The following is a 5,931-nucleotide window of genomic DNA, read 5'->3' on the forward strand; positions in this document are numbered from 1 at the left end:
TTCTCTCTAAATGATGGTTGTTGTCTTTTGTTTTTATAGACCTGATGAAGACCTGAACATCAGGTCGAAACGTCTGCATAAATAAATATTTTTTGCTTATTTATGTTGTTTTTTGCTGATCGCACTCCCCGACCATCTTCTCCAATCATTAATTTAATTAATAGTAATATACATAATACAAATTTAGTTTTAAATAAATCCATACAAAGAGTATTTTATTTTTTTTTTTTTAAGACTCTTAACACCTGACGAAAAAAAAAAAAAACCATTTATTTAAACAATATTAATTTTTTTAAACTTCAAACTGAATTGTACCATAATATAATAATAATTGTAGAATAACTTGTTTTTTTTACACTTGTAATTTCTTTAATCCGAACACTGCTCCGCAGGAATTTGATTGAATTACCTAGATTACACTGAAGAAATGAATTTTTGTGAAAAATTATTTTTTATAACCATTAAAATTTGGGGATTAGGCATACATTAGGATTTTATTAATTAGTCAGATAAATTAATTTCTGTAAATGGTTGTTTGTGTAAAAATGTTTGAAACAGTGGTGAACATTTTGAAAATCCCTGAGAGTCTGTAACCCTAATATAGCAGATTTTTCAAAATGGCAACCTTATATTTTTAGTTTATTTTTCAGTTACTTCTAAGCTGTTACTATTATCTGAAAAACAATTATGCACTGCTTAAAAGTGCATTAAAGAAGCTTCGATTTGAGCCCTAATTGAGCTCTTTATGTTATATCTCATATTTCTGCAGATGCAGTATTTTCAAAACCGTTTTGACAATTTCCAAAAAAAAAAAAAAGAGAAAAAAATCATTTTGAGAATTTATTTGAGTCCTAAATTGAATTAAATTTGAATCCTATATTTTCCTTGATATAGTGTTTTAATTTGAGGCACATGGGCTTGCATTAGCATCCTTTAAGGAAAGAGGTGATTTGGCCGAAATCTGTTCCCTCATAGCAAAAACAACAAATATTTATTTATGCCGACGTTTCGTCCTAATTTTCAGGTCTTCATCAAGGCTATAAAAACCAAAGACAACAACCATCATTTAGAGAGAGAAAAAATTAAATTTAAATTAATAATATTAAAAATACTAATAATATACTAATAATACTTATAAATTAATTAATTAAAATTAAAAACAATTCTCTCTGAATGATGGTTGTTGTCTTTTGTTTTTATAGCCCTGATGAAGACCTGAAAATCAGGTCGAAACGTCGGCATAAATAAATATTTTTTGTTTATTTATATTGTTTTTGCTGACCGCACTCCTAATATTCCTAGCTTACTGATGGATCAAGTACCCATATTATTAATTGGTGAAGTTTTGAAAGATACAATTATTTGTTAAAAGTATAGGCATATTGAAATAATAATTATCTTTATATCTACATATATAAAAGAGAATGGTGGAATATTTGTCCACAAAATCTATTGATTTAGTTGACCGATTTGCATGCTTTTTTTTTTCAAAATATTTCCTTTCAACAAACGAAGGTTTAAAGATAATGAAATCTAGCTTAAAAATACTGAAAGCTCAAGTAGAAAAAAAGTTCAAAACAAAATTATGCGTTTTTGATTTGTACCTCAACAAATTGATCCGTCTCCTGCTGAAGATCAAGAAAATAATATACTAGAATATGATGGTTGGGGGTGTGGTCAAAATGAAACACAAATAAGTTGGTGTAGCTTATTTTATTGTGCCAACGTTTCGGCTAGAGTTTCTAGCCTTCATCAGGGCAAAACAAGATAACAACCAATAAGTATAGAAAATAATAAATAAAATATAAACAGAATGGCATAAAGAGAATAATTTTACACTTGGGAATTAATAAAATGAAGTAATGAGAGAAGCGGAAAATTAAATGTATACACAGGTAATTGAAAAAGTAGGTAAAATAACATAAATATGGAAATAAAATAAAAATGAAGTTATATGATGCAAAGAAGTATGAATATATTAGTTATTAATAATTTAAAAATTGAAATATGGAAAGAAAAAGAAAATTGAGAGAAAGAAGATATATGTAACTATAATAATTGGTAAAGAGGCAAATATAAGTAAAATTAAAAAAAAAAAAATGAATAGAAGAAAAAAAAAATTATTTTGAAAACAACAATAATAATATATTTGTATTATAATAATACAATAATGGTAAGGAGAATTAAGAAAAGAAGGGGTGGTAAAATAAAGATAGGAGAAAAAAAAAGAATAAAACGAACCTGTTAGCTTGAAATCCAAAAGTCAATTAGTATACTGCGCCAATAACGGCCAAACGCCGAATTAAAAAAGACGTTACAAAAATGACTAATGTTATTTTACCTACTTTTTCAATTACCTATGTATTCATTTTATTTTCCACTTCTCTCATACTTCATTTTATTAATTCCCTAGTGTAAAATTATTTGTTATCTTGTTCTGTTCTTAGCCCTGATGAAGGATAGAAACTCTAGCCGAAACGTTGGCACAATAAAATAAGTTACATCAACTTATTTGTGTTTCATTTTGACCGCACCCCCAACCATCTTCTCCTCGTACAAGTCATCCACGGTCAGCTATCTTTCATAATCAAGAAAATAATATTTCTGATAATTTTTTTTTTTAGGAATTATTAGGATTCCTACTTCAAATTCTTCATTTATTAATTTTCTAACATTTCGCTAATACTTCCGACGTTCCGGAAATTTATATATTGAAATATAGTCAAATCTGTTATTCTCCAATTTGGATTTATTGTTACAACTATTTTTGATACCTACAGTATCTGTTGTTTTTTCTTTACTGCTTGAAATTTCATTATTTAATTTTTGAAAACTGCAACCAATACATATTTACAGTCAATAACTATCCTTACATATAATACTCAAAAGTTTTATAGTTCTTTATCCTTTTAACAGTGTTAAGGTTTCCATAAATTTTATGGCGAATCAAAACGCAATCTTATCCATTAGCGTAGAAAAAGTGAGTACCACAACCCCAAAGTAATGGTGACTGTGAGGCGGACGCATTTCCCGCCTGAGGAGGGAACAAAAAAAACTTTTATCGCTCCCTGTTTTCCCGCAGGAGAGATTTTCACGGTCCGTGTGTCCCGTGTGCCGCCCCCCCCCCCCACCACAACTCAACAGCCCCCTCCAAAGTTAATTAAACCTCGTCGATAAGTTGGGCCCTTCTTGTCGAGTTCTCTGCTCTTTAATTGTACTTAGCAATTAGAGTGGTTTTTTTTCTAATTCATTATGTGTTAGTATTAAATGCCCTCTCGAGGTGTCCTACTTCCTTAATGTCCTGCCTATTGGTATCGGAGTTTTTTTTTTCTTTTTTTAAATTCTTTCTTTTCTCTCATCCTGTCAGGAGACGAGCGTAACAGGATCTCTTGTGAAATGGAGTAGAACAGGATCATTCAGTATGCTGTGACTGATCCGTTCCATTATTTTAGAGGAATATATACATACTATAGGGATGCGACATCGATGTCGATGTTTTGAAAACATCGGTGTTTTACCCAAAACATCGATGTTTTTTTAACATCGATGTTTTACGTTTATCCCAATCTTTAATTTTTTTTTTTTTTTCCCAAAAGTAACTAAATGAAAACAAAAAATTACGGTATAAACAATTTCCTGTCAACAATGTGGTAGGATAAAAAAGGACCTCCAACCATCACGCTAACGACGTAATAAAGATAAATTACGACTAGAAAAACATCGATGTTTTAAAATATCGTTGCATACAATGGATTACCCAAAGAACATCGATGATTTAAAATATCGTTGCTTATAATACATTTTCCAAAAAACATCGATGTTTTAAAATATTGTTGTGTACCATACATTGCCAAAAATACATCGATGTTTTTGAACTACTATTTCAGAAACATAAGGTGTGTTCCAACGACTAAGCATGCTCAGACCAGTCAGGAGTGCTTTTTGTATGAAAGAATGGGCATCGACTACAAAAAACATCGTTGTTCTAAAATATCATTGCATACAATGCATTACCCAAAAAACATCGATGATTTAAAATATCGTTGCTTACAATACATTTTCCATAAAACATCGATGTTTTAAAATATTGTTGTGTATAATACATTGCCAAAAATACATCGATGTTTTTTGTTGTCGATGTCGAATTCTTAGTTTCAAAACCCACTTCTGACAGGCTATAGAATGCGTAATCGTTGGAACAGACCTCATGTTTCTGAAATTGTTGTTCTAAAACATCGATATTTTTAAGGTAATGTATTGTAAGCAACGATATTTTAAAACATCGATATTTTGAAGGTAATGTATTGTAAGCAACGATATTTTAAAACATCGATGGTTTTTGTAGTCGATGTCGGATTCTTACTTTCAAAAAACACTTCTGACAGGCCGTGAAATGCGTGATCGTTGGACAGACCTTATGTTTCTGAAATAGTTGTTCGAAAACATCGATGTATTTTGGGTAATGTATTGTAAGCAACGATTTTTAAAAACATCGATGTTTTTTGTAGTCGATGTCGGATTCTTACTTTCAAAACCCACTTCTGACAGGCTGTAGAATGCGTGATCGTTGAAACAGACCTTATGTTTCAGAAATAGTTCTTTAAAAACATCGATGTTTTTTGTAGTCGATGTCGGATTCTTACTTTCAAAACCCACTTCTGACAAGCCGTAGAATGCGTGATCGTTGGAACAGACCTTATGTTTCTGAAATAGTTCTTTAAAAACATCGATGTTTTTTGTAGTCGATGTCGGATTCTTACTTTCAAAAAACACTTCTGACAGGCCGTAGAATGCGTGATCGTTGAAACAGACCTTATGTTTCAGAAATAGTTCTTTAAAAACATCGATGTTTTTTGGGTCATGTATCGTAAGCAACGATTTTTAAAAACATCGATGTTTTTTGGAGTCCATGTCCTATTGGCTGATTGAAAAAGCACTTCTGACTGGCCGGAGCATGGGTAGTCTTTAGAACAGTCTTTATGTTACTGAAATGGTTTTAAAAAAAACATCGATGTTGAAAAACATCGATGTTTTTTTGTCGATGTTTTTTTAACATCGATGTTTTTTTTATCGATGTCGCATCTCTAATACATACCATTACTAAATCTAAGGATCCGGGTTCGAATCTGGCTGTGATAGATAATTATTTATTCTGTTATTTTAGCAAACAGTAACAACAGAAGCCCTGTGGGTTGGGGTGCCCTCTGGGATCCACCTAGCCTCTAATAGTGGGTACTGTTAATTAGAGAAAAATCGGCGGTCGAGTGTGATTCTGACAAAATCACCTCCTTGCACAACCGTTTGTTTAGTAATAGTACTCCCTTACAAAGTATTGCACTCCTGAACCTTTATGTGTTAAAAGGGTAGAGATTAAATAGAAAAAATATTTTGGTGTACGTTGATGTCTTCAACTTAAATAATTGAATTATTTTATATTGTTATCTTGTAATTTGGTTCAATTTGAAAAAAAAAAATATTTTAATTTAATTTTGATAATCAGACCAATTTGGACATATGAAATTGAGCTCTGGGGCTCCACCAAACCATCAAATTCTTCCCGCATCCAATCGTTACAATCCAAAATCCTACGTAAAATCCTTGATGCTCCTTATTACGTTAGAAATAAGAGTTTATTTCTTTGTGAATGAGTATTCACAAAGACCTTAACATTCCATTCGTTGCAGATTTGACCCAAAACAGATATGCGTCTTTTCATTCCAAACTCCTTAACCATCCTAACCCATTAATTCTTGATCTTCCATCCTTAACAATCCCTGATAATCCTCCGAGGCGTCTGAAAAGAAGATGACCACGGGACCTTATAATTTAAATTAATGTTTGAAGTACCACAAATGGGTGGTTCCTTCCCAAGATTTTCAAGTGTATCTGAAACATACTACATATTTACCTATTGTATTATTTTGTACAGTT

Source organism: Halyomorpha halys, unplaced genomic scaffold, assembly GCF_000696795.3.
Source record: "Halyomorpha halys isolate HHAL.00 unplaced genomic scaffold, Hhal_1.1 Scaffold3.1, whole genome shotgun sequence".
Lineage (NCBI taxonomy): Eukaryota > Metazoa > Arthropoda > Insecta > Hemiptera > Pentatomidae > Halyomorpha > Halyomorpha halys.